General features: G+C 43.5%; 7 non-coding genes across 7 annotated transcripts; all 7 read left to right on the top strand.

Moving 5' to 3' along the window:
- The first annotated feature begins 72 nt into the window (after window positions 1-72).
- On the top strand, window positions 73-144 carry TRNAG-UCC (transfer RNA glycine (anticodon UCC)). The gene has a single exon. It is a non-coding gene; the product is annotated as a tRNA-Gly (tRNA).
- Window positions 145-3,267: 3,123 nt separating this feature from the next.
- TRNAG-UCC (transfer RNA glycine (anticodon UCC)) lies at window positions 3,268-3,339 on the top strand. The gene has a single exon. It is a non-coding gene; the product is annotated as a tRNA-Gly (tRNA).
- A 3,123-nt stretch (window positions 3,340-6,462) lies between these two features.
- Window positions 6,463-6,534, top strand: TRNAG-UCC (transfer RNA glycine (anticodon UCC)). Its single transcript has one exon. It is a non-coding gene; the product is annotated as a tRNA-Gly (tRNA).
- Window positions 6,535-9,657: 3,123 nt separating this feature from the next.
- TRNAG-UCC (transfer RNA glycine (anticodon UCC)) lies at window positions 9,658-9,729 on the top strand. The gene has a single exon. It is a non-coding gene; the product is annotated as a tRNA-Gly (tRNA).
- Window positions 9,730-12,842: 3,113 nt separating this feature from the next.
- TRNAG-UCC (transfer RNA glycine (anticodon UCC)) lies at window positions 12,843-12,914 on the top strand. The gene has a single exon. It is a non-coding gene; the product is annotated as a tRNA-Gly (tRNA).
- A 1,533-nt stretch (window positions 12,915-14,447) lies between these two features.
- TRNAG-CCC (transfer RNA glycine (anticodon CCC)) lies at window positions 14,448-14,519 on the top strand. Its single transcript has one exon. It is a non-coding gene; the product is annotated as a tRNA-Gly (tRNA).
- Window positions 14,520-17,631: 3,112 nt separating this feature from the next.
- Window positions 17,632-17,703, top strand: TRNAG-CCC (transfer RNA glycine (anticodon CCC)). Its single transcript has one exon. It is a non-coding gene; the product is annotated as a tRNA-Gly (tRNA).
- The last annotated feature ends 401 nt before the right edge of the window (window positions 17,704-18,104 follow it).

The raw sequence follows: 18,104 nt of genomic DNA, 5'->3' as shown, positions 1-18,104 counted from the left end.
TTGAAGCTGGTGCATGATAGTCATTGAACTCAGGGTCCTAATGTTTAGAACCGAGAGCACAAAGATCAGAGGGCGTTGGTGGTATAGTGGTGAGCATAGCTGCCTTCCAAGCAGTTGACCCGGGTTCGATTCCCGGCCAACGCAGTACAAATACTTATATATTCTGCAAGCAGGATATATTTTAAAGCAACATTTCACAAAATGGTAATATAATTAAGAGGTTAATCAGCCATTATATAAAAAATAAACAAATATGTAGGCAAGCATTTCGATCGCCCCTTCTGCTATATTCATTGTCCTAATATATGATAAGTTTCATAAAGCAGAGTCACCACTCACATGTACTGGTAAAAAAATATGTTACAGTGGGCAGACAATGAAAGGGCTGAGGCCCGACCAGACATTTTAACTCCAGCATCTCTATGTTAAAAAGCATTTCCTAGGCAATATTTAGCCTCTGAAAAAAATATGCAAGGTCCAGCAATAAATCTGGCAAAAGTCCCCAACATTTTGTGCATACTTGTGCCCTCACCTGAATGTAGCACCACCTTGTAGCCGTCGGAGGTAACTGCAGCTCACAAAATGTTTCATCAGAGGGCAAGTTTAGAGGAATCCAAAAGGCAGATGTCCATGGAAAGAGCCTCCGACTGCAGCAGGAAGTTTGGATGCTTCAAATTTGCATAGCTTCCAGTCCAACGTCCTCTCATGTACCGAACGCTCCCAAACGCTCTAAAGCCTTATACCGGCAAGCCCTCACCGGGTAGATCTCTGGCTCCCAGGAAAAGCCAAATACTGAGCATGCAAGCACTAGGATCACAGAGAGAGAGAGAGACAGAGAGCGTCGGAGAGCTGTTGTCTTGTTAAAGGCCTGAAACGGCTAGTGAATAAGAGGGTCTGGACTTTCAGTTGTGACTGATTGTGAGAGGGGAAGATAAAGATTTTCTGCACCCAGCATGCCTTGCGATATACTTAGGCAAATGAGGTGAGAGCCCGACCAATCCCACGTCACTTCTCTGAATGCCTCCTCATCTGCATAAACAGAACACTTTCACAAAGGAGCAGAGTGGCACAGCGGAAGCGTGCTGGGCCCATAACCCAGAGGTCGATGGATCGAAACCATCCTCTGCTAATTTTGCTTGATTTTCCTTCCAAGGACCAAGCTGTCATTTCCACATAGCCAGAAAGGAAAAGTGCAAGCTTGTACCAGCTATCTGAGAAAAGACTTCTCAACTATTCGTGTCTGTGTAATACAAGAGTGATCGTGAAAGGTACAACCCTGTACTTTGAAAGTAAAGACACACAATTATAACCATAAATGACTGGTGGGAGCTTCACACAACTTTCTGGGCATGCTTTGAATTTCATTCTTCCCTTTTTGTTCTGCTCTTATCTATCTCCTGGGCATTTCATGGAATGTTCTCTTTCTCTTCCCTGCTTTGCTTCCCATGCTGCCTATATATGCTCATTTCTACTATTTGTACTGTTGCTTTTCATTTCTTCTCTTCTGCACAACTTTGTCCTTGGTTTCAATCCCCAGTTCCTTACCCTCTGCAAAAAACGTTCTACTGCTTCTCATGTTGGTATCTAAACCAAATGCACCATTGAAGCTGGTGCAAGATAGTCATTGATTTCTGCAACGTAATATTTAGAACCGAGAGCTAACACCTCAGAGGGCATTGGTGGTATAGTGGTGAGCATAGCTGCTTCCCAAGCAGTTGACCCGGGTTCGATTCCCGGCCAACGCACTGAAAATACTTATATATTCTGCAAGCAGGATATATTGTAATGCAACATGTCACAAAATGGAAATTTCACGAACAGATTAATCAGCCATATATAAAAAAATAAACAAATACGTGGGCAAACATCTCAATCGCACCTTCTGCTACATACATTGTCCTAATATATGATAAGTTTCATAAAGCAGAGTCACAACACACATGTGCTGGTAATAAATTTGTTACAGTGGGCAAACAATGGAAGGGCTGAGGCCCGACCAGACATTGTAACTCCAGCATCTCTATGTTAAAAAGCATTTCTAGGCAATATCTAGCCTCTGAAAAAATATGCAAGATCCACCGATAAATCTGGCAAAAGTCCCTAACATTTTGTGCATACTTGTGCTCTCACCTGAATGTAGCGCCACCTTGTAGCTGTCGAAGGAAACTGCTGCTCACAAAATGTTTTATCAGAAGGCAAGTTGAGAGGAATCCAAGAGTCAGATGTCCATGGAAAGAACCACTCACTGAAGCAGGAATGTTGGAGGCTTCATATTCGCATAGTTTCCTGTCCAACGTCCACTCACGTCCCGAACGCTCCCAAACGCTCAAAAGCCTCACACCGGGCAAGCCCTCACCGGGTATATCTCTGGCTCCAAGGTAAAGCCAAATCCTGAGCATGCTAGTGCTAGGATCACAGAGCGAGAGAGAGATGGTTCAAGAGCTACTGTCTTGATAAAGGCCTGAAACGGCTAGTGCCTAAGAGTGTCTGACTTTCAGTTATTACTGATTGTGAGAGGGGAAGATGAAGTTTTTCTGCACCCAGCATGCCTTGGGATATACTTATGCAAATGAGGTGAGAGCCAGACCAATCCCATGCTACTCTGCCTAATGCTCCTTATCTGCATAAAAAGAACACTTTCACAACGGAGCAGAGTGGCGCAGCGGAAGCGTGCTGGGCCCATAACCCAGAGGTCGATGGATCGAAACCATCCTCTGCTAATTTTGCTTGATTTTACTTCCAAGGACCAAGCTGTCATTTCCACGCTACCAGCAAGGAAAAGCGCAAGCTTGTGCCAGCTATGTGAGAAAAGACTTCTCAACTATCTGTGTCTGCTGAAATACAAGAGAGGGATCGTCAAAAGCTCCACACTGTACTTTGAAAGTAAAGGCACACAATAATAAGCATGAATGACTGGTGGGACCTTCAAACACTTTTATGTGGAGGCTTTGAATTTCATTCTTCCCTTTTTTGTTCTGCTCTTATCTATCTCCTGGGCATTTCATGGAATGTTCTCTATTTCTCTTCCCTGCTTTGCTTCCCATGCTGCCTCTATATGTTCATATCTATTATTTGTATTGCTGCTTTCCATTCTTCTCTTCTGCACAGCTTTGTCCTTGGTTTCAATCCCAGTTCCTTACCCTCTACAAAAACTTTCTATTGCTTTTCATGTTGGTATCTAAACCAAATGCACCATTGAAGCTGGTGCATGATAGTCATTGAACTCAGGGTCCTAATGTTTAGAACCGAGAGCACAAAGATCAGAGGGCGTTGGTGGTATAGTGGTGAGCATAGCTGCCTTCCAAGCAGTTGACCCGGGTTCGATTCCCGGCCAACGCAGTACAAATACTTATATATTCTGCAAGCAGGATATATTTTAAAGCAACATTTCACAAAATGGTAATATAATTAAGAGGTTAATCAGCCATTATATAAAAAATAAACAAATATGTAGGCAAGCATTTCGATCGCCCCTTCTGCTATATTCATTGTCCTAATATATGATAAGTTTCATAAAGCAGAGTCACCACTCACATGTACTGGTAAAAAAATATGTTACAGTGGGCAGACAATGAAAGGGCTGAGGCCCGACCAGACATTTTAACTCCAGCATCTCTATGTTAAAAAGCATTTCCTAGGCAATATTTAGCCTCTGAAAAAAATATGCAAGGTCCAGCAATAAATCTGGCAAAAGTCCCCAACATTTTGTGCATACTTGTGCCCTCACCTGAATGTAGCACCACCTTGTAGCCGTCGGAGGTAACTGCAGCTCACAAAATGTTTCATCAGAGGGCAAGTTTAGAGGAATCCAAAAGGCAGATGTCCATGGAAAGAGCCTCCGACTGCAGCAGGAAGTTTGGATGCTTCAAATTTGCATAGCTTCCAGTCCAACGTCCTCTCATGTACCGAACGCTCCCAAACGCTCTAAAGCCTTATACCGGCAAGCCCTCACCGGGTAGATCTCTGGCTCCCAGGAAAAGCCAAATACTGAGCATGCAAGCACTAGGATCACAGAGAGAGAGAGAGACAGAGAGCGTCGGAGAGCTGTTGTCTTGTTAAAGGCCTGAAACGGCTAGTGAATAAGAGGGTCTGGACTTTCAGTTGTGACTGATTGTGAGAGGGGAAGATAAAGATTTTCTGCACCCAGCATGCCTTGCGATATACTTAGGCAAATGAGGTGAGAGCCCGACCAATCCCACGTCACTTCTCTGAATGCCTCCTCATCTGCATAAACAGAACACTTTCACAAAGGAGCAGAGTGGCACAGCGGAAGCGTGCTGGGCCCATAACCCAGAGGTCGATGGATCGAAACCATCCTCTGCTAATTTTGCTTGATTTTCCTTCCAAGGACCAAGCTGTCATTTCCACATAGCCAGAAAGGAAAAGTGCAAGCTTGTACCAGCTATCTGAGAAAAGACTTCTCAACTATTCGTGTCTGTGTAATACAAGAGTGATCGTGAAAGGTACAACCCTGTACTTTGAAAGTAAAGACACACAATTATAACCATAAATGACTGGTGGGAGCTTCACACAACTTTCTGGGCATGCTTTGAATTTCATTCTTCCCTTTTTGTTCTGCTCTTATCTATCTCCTGGGCATTTCATGGAATGTTCTCTTTCTCTTCCCTGCTTTGCTTCCCATGCTGCCTATATATGCTCATTTCTACTATTTGTACTGTTGCTTTTCATTTCTTCTCTTCTGCACAACTTTGTCCTTGGTTTCAATCCCCAGTTCCTTACCCTCTGCAAAAAACATTCTACTGCTTCTCATGTTGGTATCTAAACCAAATGCACCATTGAAGCTGGTGCAAGATAGTCATTGATTTCTGCAACGTAATATTTAGAACCGAGAGCTAACACATCAGAGGGTGTTGGTGGTATAGTGGTGAGCATAGCTGCTTCCCAAGCAGTTGACCCGGGTTCGATTCCCGGCCAACGCACTGAAAATACTTATATATTCTGCAAGCAGGATATATTGTAATGCAATATGTCACAAAATGGAAATTTCACGAACAGATTAATCAGCCATATATAAAAAAATAAACAAATACGTGGGCAAACATCTCAATCGCACCTTCTGCTACATACATTGTCCTAATATATGATAAGTTTCATAAAGCAGAGTCACAACACACATGTGCTGGTAATAAATTTGTTACAGTGGGCAAACAATGGAAGGGCTGAGGCCCGACCAGACATTGTAACTCCAGCATCTCTATGTTAAAAAGCATTTCTAGGCAATATCTAGCCTCTGAAAAAATATGCAAGATCCACCGATAAATCTGGCAAAAGTCCCTAACATTTTGTGCATACTTGTGCTCTCACCTGAATGTAGCGCCACCTTGTAGCTGTCGAAGGAAACTGCTGCTCACAAAATGTTTTATCAGAAGGCAAGTTGAGAGGAATCCAAGAGTCAGATGTCCATGGAAAGAACCACTCACTGAAGCAGGAATGTTGGAGGCTTCATATTCGCATAGTTTCCTGTCCAACGTCCACTCACGTCCCGAACGCTCCCAAACGCTCAAAAGCCTCACACCGGGCAAGCCCTCACCGGGTATATCTCTGGCTCCAAGGTAAAGCCAAATCCTGAGCATGCTAGTGCTAGGATCACAGAGCGAGAGAGAGATGGTTCAAGAGCTACTGTCTTGATAAAGGCCTGAAACGGCTAGTGCCTAAGAGTGTCTGACTTTCAGTTATTACTGATTGTGAGAGGGGAAGATGAAGTTTTTCTGCACCCAGCATGCCTTGGGATATACTTATGCAAATGAGGTGAGAGCCAGACCAATCCCATGCTACTCTGCCTAATGCTCCTTATCTGCATAAAAAGAACACTTTCACAACGGAGCAGAGTGGCGCAGCGGAAGCGTGCTGGGCCCATAACCCAGAGGTCGATGGATCGAAACCATCCTCTGCTAATTTTGCTTGATTTTACTTCCAAGGACCAAGCTGTCATTTCCACGCTACCAGCAAGGAAAAGCGCAAGCTTGTGCCAGCTATGTGAGAAAAGACTTCTCAACTATCTGTGTCTGCTGAAATACAAGAGAGGGATCGTCAAAAGCTCCACACTGTACTTTGAAAGTAAAGGCACACAATAATAAGCATGAATGACTGGTGGGACCTTCAAACACTTTTATGTGGAGGCTTTGAATTTCATTCTTCCCTTTTTTGTTCTGCTCTTATCTATCTCCTGGGCATTTCATGGAATGTTCTCTATTTCTCTTCCCTGCTTTGCTTCCCATGCTGCCTCTATGTGTTCATATCTATTATTTGTATTGCTGCTTTCCATTCTTCTCTTCTGCACAGCTTTGTCCTTGGTTTCAATCCCAGTTCCTTACCCTCTACAAAAACTTTCTATTGCTTTTCATGTTGGTATCTAAACCAAATGCACCATTGAAGCTGGTGCATGATAGTCATTGAACTCAGGGTCCTAATGTTTAGAACCGAGAGCACAAAGATCAGAGGGCGTTGGTGGTATAGTGGTGAGCATAGCTGCCTTCCAAGCAGTTGACCCGGGTTCGATTCCCGGCCAACGCAGTACAAATACTTATATATTCTGCAAGCAGGATATATTTTAAAGCAACATTTCACAAAATGGTAATATAATTAAGAGGTTAATCAGCCATTATATAAAAAATAAACAAATATGTAGGCAAGCATTTCGATCGCCCCTTCTGCTATATTCATTGTCCTAATATATGATAAGTTTCATAAAGCAGAGTCACCACTCACATGTACTGGTAAAAAAATATGTTACAGTGGGCAGACAATGAAAGGGCTGAGGCCCGACCAGACATTTTAACTCCAGCATCTCTATGTTAAAAAGCATTTCCTAGGCAATATTTAGCCTCTGAAAAAAATATGCAAGGTCCAGCAATAAATCTGGCAAAAGTCCCCAACATTTTGTGCATACTTGTGCCCTCACCTGAATGTAGCACCACCTTGTAGCCGTCGGAGGTAACTGCAGCTCACAAAATGTTTCATCAGAGGGCAAGTTTAGAGGAATCCAAAAGGCAGATGTCCATGGAAAGAGCCTCCGACTGCAGCAGGAAGTTTGGATGCTTCAAATTTGCATAGCTTCCAGTCCAACGTCCTCTCATGTACCGAACGCTCCCAAACGCTCTAAAGCCTTATACCGGCAAGCCCTCACCGGGTAGATCTCTGGCTCCCAGGAAAAGCCAAATACTGAGCATGCAAGCACTAGGATCACAGAGAGAGAGAGAGACAGAGAGCGTCGGAGAGCTGTTGTCTTGTTAAAGGCCTGAAACGGCTAGTGAATAAGAGGGTCTGGACTTTCAGTTGTGACTGATTGTGAGAGGGGAAGATAAAGATTTTCTGCACCCAGCATGCCTTGCGATATACTTAGGCAAATGAGGTGAGAGCCCGACCAATCCCACGTCACTTCTCTGAATGCCTCCTCATCTGCATAAACAGAACACTTTCACAAAGGAGCAGAGTGGCACAGCGGAAGCGTGCTGGGCCCATAACCCAGAGGTCGATGGATCGAAACCATCCTCTGCTAATTTTGCTTGATTTTCCTTCCAAGGACCAAGCTGTCATTTCCACATAGCCAGAAAGGAAAAGTGCAAGCTTGTACCAGCTATCTGAGAAAAGACTTCTCAACTATTCGTGTCTGTGTAATACAAGAGTGATCGTGAAAGGTACAACCCTGTACTTTGAAAGTAAAGACACACAATTATAACCATAAATGACTGGTGGGAGCTTCACACAACTTTCTGGGCATGCTTTGAATTTCATTCTTCCCTTTTTGTTCTGCTCTTATCTATCTCCTGGGCATTTCATGGAATGTTCTCTTTCTCTTCCCTGCTTTGCTTCCCATGCTGCCTATATATGCTCATTTCTACTATTTGTACTGTTGCTTTTCATTTCTTCTCTTCTGCACAACTTTGTCCTTGGTTTCAATCCCCAGTTCCTTACCCTCTGCAAAAAACGTTCTACTGCTTCTCATGTTGGTATCTAAACCAAATGCACCATTGAAGCTGGTGCAAGATAGTCATTGATTTCTGCAACGTAATATTTAGAACCGAGAGCTAACACCTCAGAGGGCATTGGTGGTATAGTGGTGAGCATAGCTGCTTCCCAAGCAGTTGACCCGGGTTCGATTCCCGGCCAACGCACTGAAAATACTTATATATTCTGCAAGCAGGATATATTGTAATGCAACATGTCACAAAATGGAAATTTCACGAACAGATTAATCAGCCATATATAAAAAAATAAACAAATACGTGGGCAAACATCTCAATCGCACCTTCTGCTACATACATTGTCCTAATATATGATAAGTTTCATAAAGCAGAGTCACAACACACATGTGCTGGTAATAAATTTGTTACAGTGGGCAAACAATGGAAGGGCTGAGGCCCGACCAGACATTGTAACTCCAGCATCTCTATGTTAAAAAGCATTTCTAGGCAATATCTAGCCTCTGAAAAAATATGCAAGATCCACCGATAAATCTGGCAAAAGTCCCTAACATTTTGTGCATACTTGTGCTCTCACCTGAATGTAGCGCCACCTTGTAGCTGTCGAAGGAAACTGCTGCTCACAAAATGTTTTATCAGAAGGCAAGTTGAGAGGAATCCAAGAGTCAGATGTCCATGGAAAGAACCACTCACTGAAGCAGGAATGTTGGAGGCTTCATATTCGCATAGTTTCCTGTCCAACGTCCACTCACGTCCCGAACGCTCCCAAACGCTCAAAAGCCTCACACCGGGCAAGCCCTCACCGGGTATATCTCTGGCTCCAAGGTAAAGCCAAATCCTGAGCATGCTAGTGCTAGGATCACAGAGCGAGAGAGAGATGGTTCAAGAGCTACTGTCTTGATAAAGGCCTGAAACGGCTAGTGCCTAAGAGTGTCTGACTTTCAGTTATTACTGATTGTGAGAGGGGAAGATGAAGTTTTTCTGCACCCAGCATGCCTTGGGATATACTTATGCAAATGAGGTGAGAGCCAGACCAATCCCATGCTACTCTGCCTAATGCTCCTTATCTGCATAAAAAGAACACTTTCACAACGGAGCAGAGTGGCGCAGCGGAAGCGTGCTGGGCCCATAACCCAGAGGTCGATGGATCGAAACCATCCTCTGCTAATTTTGCTTGATTTTACTTCCAAGGACCAAGCTGTCATTTCCACGCTACCAGCAAGGAAAAGCGCAAGCTTGTGCCAGCTATGTGAGAAAAGACTTCTCAACTATCTGTGTCTGCTGAAATACAAGAGAGGGATCGTCAAAAGCTCCACACTGTACTTTGAAAGTAAAGGCACACAATAATAAGCATGAATGACTGGTGGGACCTTCAAACACTTTTATGTGGAGGCTTTGAATTTCATTCTTCCCTTTTTTGTTCTGCTCTTATCTATCTCCTGGGCATTTCATGGAATGTTCTCTATTTCTCTTCCCTGCTTTGCTTCCCATGCTGCCTCTATATGTTCATATCTATTATTTGTATTGCTGCTTTCCATTCTTCTCTTCTGCACAGCTTTGTCCTTGGTTTCAATCCCAGTTCCTTACCCTCTACAAAAACTTTCTATTGCTTTTCATGTTGGTATCTAAACCAAATGCACCATTGAAGCTGGTGCATGATAGTCATTGAACTCAGGGTCCTAATGTTTAGAACCGAGAGCACAAAGATCAGAGGGCGTTGGTGGTATAGTGGTGAGCATAGCTGCCTTCCAAGCAGTTGACCCGGGTTCGATTCCCGGCCAACGCAGTACAAATACTTATATATTCTGCAAGCAGGATATATTTTAAAGCAACATTTCACAAAATGGTAATATAATTAAGAGGTTAATCAGCCATTATATAAAAAATAAACAAATATGTAGGCAAGCATTTCGATCGCCCCTTCTGCTATATTCATTGTCCTAATATATGATAAGTTTCATAAAGCAGAGTCACCACTCACATGTACTGGTAAAAAAATATGTTACAGTGGGCAGACAATGAAAGGGCTGAGGCCCGACCAGACATTTTAACTCCAGCATCTCTATGTTAAAAAGCATTTCCTAGGCAATATTTAGCCTCTGAAAAAAATATGCAAGGTCCAGCAATAAATCTGGCAAAAGTCCCCAACATTTTGTGCATACTTGTGCCCTCACCTGAATGTAGCACCACCTTGTAGCCGTCGGAGGTAACTGCAGCTCACAAAATGTTTCATCAGAGGGCAAGTTTAGAGGAATCCAAAAGGCAGATGTCCATGGAAAGAGCCTCCGACTGCAGCAGGAAGTTTGGATGCTTCAAATTTGCATAGCTTCCAGTCCAACGTCCTCTCATGTACCGAACGCTCCCAAACGCTCTAAAGCCTTATACCGGCAAGCCCTCACCGGGTAGATCTCTGGCTCCCAGGAAAAGCCAAATACTGAGCATGCAAGCACTAGGATCACAGAGAGAGAGAGAGACAGAGAGCGTCGGAGAGCTGTTGTCTTGTTAAAGGCCTGAAACGGCTAGTGAATAAGAGGGTCTGGACTTTCAGTTGTGACTGATTGTGAGAGGGGAAGATAAAGATTTTCTGCACCCAGCATGCCTTGCGATATACTTAGGCAAATGAGGTGAGAGCCCGACCAATCCCACGTCACTTCTCTGAATGCCTCCTCATCTGCATAAACAGAACACTTTCACAAAGGAGCAGAGTGGCACAGCGGAAGCGTGCTGGGCCCATAACCCAGAGGTCGATGGATCGAAACCATCCTCTGCTAATTTTGCTTGATTTTCCTTCCAAGGACCAAGCTGTCATTTCCACATAGCCAGAAAGGAAAAGTGCAAGCTTGTACCAGCTATCTGAGAAAAGACTTCTCAACTATTCGTGTCTGTGTAATACAAGAGTGATCGTGAAAGGTACAACCCTGTACTTTGAAAGTAAAGACACACAATTATAACCATAAATGACTGGTGGGAGCTTCACACAACTTTCTGGGCATGCTTTGAATTTCATTCTTCCCTTTTTGTTCTGCTCTTATCTATCTCCTGGGCATTTCATGGAATGTTCTCTTTCTCTTCCCTGCTTTGCTTCCCATGCTGCCTATATATGCTCATTTCTACTATTTGTACTGTTGCTTTTCATTTCTTCTCTTCTGCACAACTTTGTCCTTGGTTTCAATCCCCAGTTCCTTACCCTCTGCAAAAAACATTCTACTGCTTCTCATGTTGGTATCTAAACCAAATGCACCATTGAAGCTGGTGCAAGATAGTCATTGATTTCTGCAACGTAATATTTAGAACCGAGAGCTAACACATCAGAGGGTGTTGGTGGTATAGTGGTGAGCATAGCTGCTTCCCAAGCAGTTGACCCGGGTTCGATTCCCGGCCAACGCACTGAAAATACTTATATATTCTGCAAGCAGGATATATTGTAATGCAATATGTCACAAAATGGAAATTTCACGAACAGATTAATCAGCCATATATAAAAAAATAAACAAATACGTGGGCAAACATCTCAATCGCACCTTCTGCTACATACATTGTCCTAATATATGATAAGTTTCATAAAGCAGAGTCACAACACACATGTGCTGGTAATAAATTTGTTACAGTGGGCAAACAATGGAAGGGCTGAGGCCCGACCAGACATTGTAACTCCAGCATCTCTATGTTAAAAAGCATTTCTAGGCAATATCTAGCCTCTGAAAAAATATGCAAGATCCACCGATAAATCTGGCAAAAGTCCCTAACATTTTGTGCATACTTGTGCTCTCACCTGAATGTAGCGCCACCTTGTAGCTGTCGAAGGAAACTGCTGCTCACAAAATGTTTTATCAGAAGGCAAGTTGAGAGGAATCCAAGAGTCAGATGTCCATGGAAAGAACCACTCACTGAAGCAGGAATGTTGGAGGCTTCATATTCGCATAGTTTCCTGTCCAACGTCCACAACGCTCCCAAACGCTCAAAAGCCTCACACCGGGCAAGCCCTCACCGGGTATATCTCTGGCTCCAAGGTAAAGCCAAATCCTGAGCATGCTAGTGCTAGGATCACAGAGCGAGAGAGAGATGGTTCAAGAGCTACTGTCTTGATAAAGGCCTGAAACGGCTAGTGCCTAAGAGTGTCTGACTTTCAGTTATGACTGATTGTGAGAGGGGAAGATGAAGTTTTTCTGCACCCAGCATGCCTTGGGATATACTTATGCAAATGAGGTGAGAGCCAGACCAATCCCATGCTACTCTGCCTAATGCTCCTTATCTGCATAAAAAGAACACTTTCACAACGGAGCAGAGTGGCGCAGCGGAAGCGTGCTGGGCCCATAACCCAGAGGTCGATGGATCGAAACCATCCTCTGCTAATTTTGCTTGATTTTACTTCCAAGGACCAAGCTGTCATTTCCACGCTACCAGCAAGGAAAAGCGCAAGCTTGTGCCAGCTATGTGAGAAAAGACTTCTCAACTATCTGTGTCTGCTGAAATACAAGAGAGGGATCGTCAAAGGCTCCACACTGTACTTTGAAAGTAAAGGCACACAATAATAAGCATGAATGACTGGTGGGACCTTCAAACACTTTTATGTGGAGGCTTTGAATTTCATTCTTCCCTTTTTTGTTCTGCTCTTATCTATCTCCTGGGCATTTCATGGAATGTTCTCTATTTCTCTTCCCTGCTTTGCTTCCCATGCTGCCTCTATGTGTTCATATCTATTATTTGTATTGCTGCTTTCCATTCTTCTCTTCTGCACAGCTTTGTCCTTGGTTTCAATCCCAGTTCCTTACCCTCTACAAAAACTTTCTATTGCTTTTCATGTTGGTATCTAAACCAAATGCACCATTGAAGCTGGTGCATGATAGTCATTGAACTCAGGGTCCTAATGTTTAGAACCGAGAGCGCAAAGATCAGAGGGCGTTGGTGGTATAGTGGTGAGCATAGCTGCCTTCCAAGCAGTTGACCCGGGTTCGATTCCCGGCCAACGCAGTACAAATACTTATATATTCTGCAAGCAGGATATATTTTAAAGCAACATTTCACAAAATGGTAATATAATTAAGAGGTTAATCAGCCATTATATAAAAAATAAACAAATATGTAGGCAAGCATTTCGATCGCCCCTTCTGCTATATTCATTGTCCTAATATATGATAAGTTTCATAAAGCAGAGTCACCACTCACATGTACTGGTAAAAAAATATGTTACAGTGGGCAGACAATGAAAGGGCTGAGGCCCAACCAGACATTTTAACTCCAGCATCTCTATGTTAAAAAGCATTTCCTAGGCAATATTTAGCCTCTGAAAAAAATATGCAAGATCCAGCAATAAATCTGGCAAAAGTCCCCAACATTTTGTGCATACTTGTGCCCTCACCTGAATGTAGCACCACCTTGTAGCCGTCGGAGGTAACTGCAGCTCACAAAATGTTTCATCAGAGGGCAAGTTTAGAGGAATCCAAAAGGCAGATGTCCATGGAAAGAGCCTCCGACTGCAGCAGGAAGTTTGGATGCTTCAAATTTGCATAGCTTCCAGTCCAACGTCCTCTCATGTACCGAACACTCCCAAACGCTCTAAAGCCTTATACCGGCAAGCCCTCACCGGGTAGATCTCTGGCTCCCAGGAAAAGCCAAATACTGAGCATGCAAGCACTAGGATCACAGAGAGAGAGAGAGACAGAGAGCGTCGGAGAGCTGTTGTCTTGTTAAAGGCCTGAAACGGCTAGTGCCTAAGAGGGTCTGGACTTTCAGTTGTGACTGATTGTGAGAGGGGAAGATAAAGATTTTCTGCACCCAGCATGCCTTGCGATATACTTAGGCAAATGAGGTGAGAGCCCGACCAATCCCACGTCACTTCTCTGAATGCCTCCTCATCTGCATAAAGAGAACACTTTCACAAAGGAGCAGAGTGGCGCAGCGGAAGCGTGCTGGGCCCATAACCCAGAGGTCGATGGATCGAAACCATCCTCTGCTAATTTTGCTTGATTTTCCTTCCAAGGACCAAGCTGTCATTTCCACATAGCCAGAAAGGAAAAGTGCAAGCTTGTGCCAGCTATGTGAGAAAAGACTTCTCAACTATTCGTGTCTGTGTAATACAAGAGTGATCGTGAAAGGTACAACCCTGTACTTTGAAAGTAAAGACACACAATTATAACCATAAATGACTGACTGGTGGGAGCTTCACACAACTTTCTGGGCATGCTTTGAATTTCATTCTTCCCTTTTTGTTCTGCTCTTATATATCTCCTGGGCATTTCATGGAATGTTCTCTTTCTCTTCCCTGCTTTGCTTCCCATGCTGCCTATATATGCTCATTTCTACTATTTGTACTGTTGCTTTTCATTTCTTCTCTTCTGCACAACTTTGTCCTTGGTTTCAATCCCCAGTTCCTTACCCTCTGCAAAAAACGTTCTACTGCTTCTCATGTTGGTATCTAAACCAAATGCACCATTGAAGCTGGTGCAAGATAGTCATTGATTTCTGCAACGTAATATTTAGAACCGAGAGCTAACACATCAGAGGGCGTTGGTGGTATAGTGGTGAGCATAGCTGCTTCCCAAGCAGTTGACCCGGGTTCGATTCCCGGCCAACGCACTGAAAATACTTATATATTCTGCAAGCAGGATATATTGTAATGCAACATGTCACAAAATGGAAATTTCACGAACAGATTAATCAGCCATATATAAAAAAATAAACAAATACGTGGGCAAACATCTCAATCGCACCTTCTGCTACATACATTGTCCTAATATATGATAAGTTTCATAAAGCAGAGTCACAACACACATGTGCTGGTAATAAATTTGTTACAGTGGGCAAACAATGGAAGGGCTGAGGCCCGACCAGACATTGTAACTCCAGCATCTCTATGTTAAAAAGCATTTCTAGGCAATATCTAGCCTCTGAAAAAATATGCAAGATCCACCGATAAATCTGGCAAAAGTCCCTAACATTTTGTGCATACTTGTGCTCTCACCTGAATGTAGCGCCACCTTGTAGCTGTCGAAGGAAACTGCTGCTCACAAAATGTTTTATCAGAAGGCAAGTTGAGAGGAATCCAAGAGTCAGATGTCCATGGAAAGAACCACTCACTGAAGCAGGAATGTTGGAGGCTTCATATTCGCATAGTTTCCTGTCCAACGTCCACTCACGTCCCGAACGCTCCCAAACGCTCAAAAGCCTCACACCGGGCAAGCCCTCACCGGGTATATCTCTGGCTCCAAGGTAAAGCCAAATCCTGAGCATGCTAGTGCTAGGATCACAGAGCGAGAGAGAGATGGTTCAAGAGCTACTGTCTTGATAAAGGCCTGAAACGGCTAGTGCCTAAGAGTGTCTGACTTTCAGTTATTACTGATTGTGAGAGGGGAAGATGAAGTTTTTCTGCACCCAGCATGCCTTGGGATATACTTATGCAAATGAGGTGAGAGCCAGACCAATCCCATGCTACTCTGCCTAATGCTCCTTATCTGCATAAAAAGAACACTTTCACAACGGAGCAGAGTGGCGCAGCGGAAGCGTGCTGGGCCCATAACCCAGAGGTCGATGGATCGAAACCATCCTCTGTTGATTTTACTTCCAAGGACCAAGCTGTCATTTCCACGCTACCAGCAAGGAAAAGCGCAAGCTTGTGCCAGCTATGTGAGAAAAGACTTCTCAACTATCTGTGTCTGCTGAAATACAAGAGAGGGATCGTCAAAAGCTCCACACTGTACTTTGAAAGTAAAGGCACACAATAATAAGCATGAATGACTGGTGGGACCTTCAAACACTTTTATGTGGAGGCTTTGAATTTCATTCTTCCCTTTTTTGTTCTGCTCTTATCTATCACCTGGGCATTTCATGGAATGTTCTCTATTTCTCTTCCCTGCTTTGCTTCCCATGCTGCCTCTATGTGTTCATATCTATTATTTGTATTGCTGCTTTCCATTCTTCTCTTCTGCACAGCTTTGTCCTTGGTTTCAATCCCAGTTCCTTACCCTCTACAAAAACTTTCTATTGCTTTTCATGTTGGTATCTAAACCAAATGCACCTTTGAAGCTGGTGCATGATAGTCATTGAACTCAGGGTCCTAATGTTTAGAACCGAGAGCGCAAAGATCAGAGGGCGTTGGTGGTATAGTGGTGAGCATATCTGCCTTCCAAGCAGTTGACCCGGGTTCGATTCCCGGCCAACGCAGTACAAATACTTATATATTCTGCAAGCAGGATATATTTTAAAGCAACATTTCACAAAATGGTAATATAATTAAGAGGTTAATCAGCCATTATATAAAAAATAAACAAATATGTAGGCAAGCATTTCGATCGCCCCTTCTGCTATATTCATTGTCCTAATATATGATAAGTTTCATAAAGCAGAGTCACCACTCACATGTACTGGTAAAAAAATATGTTACAGTGGGCAGACAATGAAAGGGCTGAGGCCCGACCAGACATTTTAACTCCAGCATCTCTATGTTAAAAAGCATTTCCTAGGCAATATTTAGCCTCTGAAAAAAATATGCAAGATCCAGCAATAAATCTGGCAAAAGTCCCCAACATTTTGTGCATACTTGTGCCCTCACCTGAATGTAGCACCACCTTGTAGCCGTCGGAGGTAACTGCAGCTCACAAAATGTTTCATCAGAGGGCAAGTTTAGAGGAATCCAAAAGGCAGATGTCCATGGAAAGAGCCTCCGACTGCAGCAGGAAGTTTGGATGCTTCAAATTTGCATAGCTTCCAGTCCAACGTCCTCTCATGTACCGAACGCTCCCAAACGCTCTAAAGCCTTATACCGGCAAGCCCTCACCGGGTAGATCTCTGGCTCCCAGGTAAAGCCAAATACTGAGCATGCAAGCACTAGGATCACAGAGAGAGAGAGAGACAGAGAGCGTCGGAGAGCTGTTGTCTTGTTAAAGGCCTGAAACGGCTAGTGAATAAGAGGGTCTGGACTTTCAGTTGTGACTGATTGTGAGAGGGGAAGATAAAGATTTTCTGCACCCAGCATGCCTTGCGATATACTTAGGCAAATGAGGTGAGAGCCCGACCAATCCCACGTCACTTCTCTGAATGCCTCCTCATCTGCATAAACAGAACACTTTCACAAAGGAGCAGAGTGGCGCAGCGGAAGCGTGCTGGGCCCATAACCCAGAGGTCGATGGATCGAAACCATCCTCTGCTAATTTTGCTTGATTTTCCTTCCAAGGACCAAGCTGTCATTTCCACATAGCCAGAATGAAAAGTGCAAGCTTGTACCAGCTATGTGAGAAAAGACTTCTCAACTATTCGTGTCTGTGTAATACAAGAGTGATCGTGAAAGGTACAACCCTGTACTTTGAAAGTAAAGACACACAATTATAACCATAAATGACTGGTGGGAGCTTCACACAACTTTCTGGGCATGCTTTGAATTTCATTCTTCCCTTTTTGTTCTGCTCTTATCTATCTCCTGGGCATTTCATGGAATGTTCTCTTTCTCTTCCCTGCTTTGCTTCCCATGCTGCCTATATATGCTCATTTCTACTATTTGTACTGTTGCTTTTCATTTCTTCTCTTCTGCACAACTTTGTCCTTGGTTTCAATCCCCAGTTCCTTACCCTCTGCAAAAAACGTTCTACTGCTTCTCATGTTGGTATCTAAACCAAATGCACCATTGAAGCTGGTGCAAGATAGTCATTGATTTCTGCAACGTAATATTTAGAACCGAGAGCTAACACATCAGAGGGCGTTGGTGGTATAGTGGTGAGCATAGCTGCTTCCCAAGCAGTTGACCCGGGTTCGATTCCCGGCCAACGCACTGAAAATACTTATATATTCTGCAAGCAGGATATATTGTAATGCAACATGTCACAAAATGGAAATTTCACGAACAGATTAATCAGCCATATATAAAAAAATAAACAAATACGTGGGCAAACATCTCAATCGCACCTTCTGCCACATACATTGTCCTAATATATGATAAGTTTCATAAAGCAGAGTCACAACACACATGTGCTGGTAATAAATTTGTTACAGTGGGCAAACAATGGAAGGGCTGAGGCCCGACCAGACATTGTAACTCCAGCATCTCTATGTTAAAAAGCATTTCTAGGCAATATCTAGCCTCTGAAAAAATATGCAAGATCCACCGATAAATCTGGCAAAAGTCCCTAACATTTTGTGCATACTTGTGCTCTCACCTGAATGTAGCGCCAC

This window comes from Lissotriton vulgaris, chromosome 9 (genome assembly GCF_964263255.1).
Source record: "Lissotriton vulgaris chromosome 9, aLisVul1.2, whole genome shotgun sequence".
Lineage (NCBI taxonomy): Eukaryota > Metazoa > Chordata > Amphibia > Caudata > Salamandridae > Lissotriton > Lissotriton vulgaris.
Note: the sequence above shows the minus strand (reverse complement) of the source record. Positions and strands in the feature narration are given on the sequence as shown.